Source organism: Nannospalax galili, unplaced genomic scaffold (assembly GCF_000622305.1).
Source record: "Nannospalax galili isolate Female #2095 unplaced genomic scaffold, S.galili_v1.0 scaffold643, whole genome shotgun sequence".
Classification (NCBI taxonomy): Eukaryota; Metazoa; Chordata; class Mammalia; order Rodentia; family Spalacidae; genus Nannospalax; species Nannospalax galili.
In genome coordinates, this window is record NW_008349457.1 from 54,709 (window position 1) to 56,135 (window position 1,427).

Consider the following 1,427-nt stretch of genomic DNA (forward strand, 5'->3'; position numbering starts at 1 on the left):
AACATCCAGACTAAAAAAAGCCCAGGACTAGATGTATTTACAGCAGAATTCTATTAGACATTTAAAGAAGATCTACATCTAATACTACTTAATTTATTCAAAAAGATAGAAATGGAGGGAGAACTTCCAAATTCCTCTATGAATCCAGCATCACTCTAATACCAAAGCCAGGTAAAGACACAACCGAAAAAGAAAACTATAGACCCATACCCTAATGAACATAGATGCAAAAATTCTCAACAAGATACTTGCAAACTGCATACAGACACACATCAAAAAGATCATCCACCATGATCAAGTAGCTTTATCCCAGAGATGCAGGGGTGGTTCAATATACATGTGCTGGATAGCTTTAGTGTCAACTTGACACACCTGGGTTGAGGGAGCCTCAATTGGGGAATTTCTTCCATTGGACTGGCCTGTGGCCACGTCTGTGGGGCATTTTCTTGATTGTTGAGTGATGTGGGAGGGCCCAGCCCACTGTGGGTGGTGCCACCCCTGGGCAGGTGGACCTGTGTTGGATAAGAGAGCAAGCTGAGCAGGGACCAGGGAAGCAAGCCAGTAAGCAGCATTCCTCCATGGCCTGTGCTCCAGCTCCTGCCTCCAGGTTTTTGCCCTGAGTTCCAACCGTGGGCTCCCTGATGAACTGTGGGAGATAAATAAGCCCTTTCCTCCCCAAGTTGGTAGTGGTCGGTGTTTTGTCACAGCAATGAAGAACAAACTAGGAAAATACTAAGTCAATAAACATCATAAATCATATAAATGGGCTCAAAGACAAGAACCACATGGTAATCTCAATAGATGCAGAGAAGGCCTTTGAAAAAATTCAACATGCATTTACATTCAAAGTCCTAGAGAGAATTGGACTGGAGGGAACATACCTCAACATAATTAAAGCCATATGTAACAAACCCACAGCCAACATCATTTTAAATGGACTAAAACTGGAAGCATGTCCACTATCCCCACTTCTCTTTAACATAGTACTTGAAACTCTTGCAAGAGCAATAAGACAAGAGAAGGAAATTAAAGGAGTAATAATTGGAAAAGAAGAGCTCAAATTATCCCTAAAGAAAGAGATTGAGGAAGACATCAGATGATGGAAGGAACTCCCAGGCTCATGGGTTGGAAGAATTAATATTGTGAAGATTACTATTCTATCAAAAGTCATTTATAGATTCAATGCAATGCCAATCCAAATCCCCATGACATTCTTCACAGAATTGGAAAAAACCATCCTAAGATTCATTTGGAAGCACAAAAGATATCAGATAGCCAAAGCAACCCTGAGCACTAAGAGCAGTGCTGGGGGGGATTAATTACTATACCATATTTTAAGCTGTATTACAGAGCTACAGTCATAAAAACAACATGGTACTGGCACAAAAATAGACCCATAGATCAATGGAACAAAATTGAAGACCCAA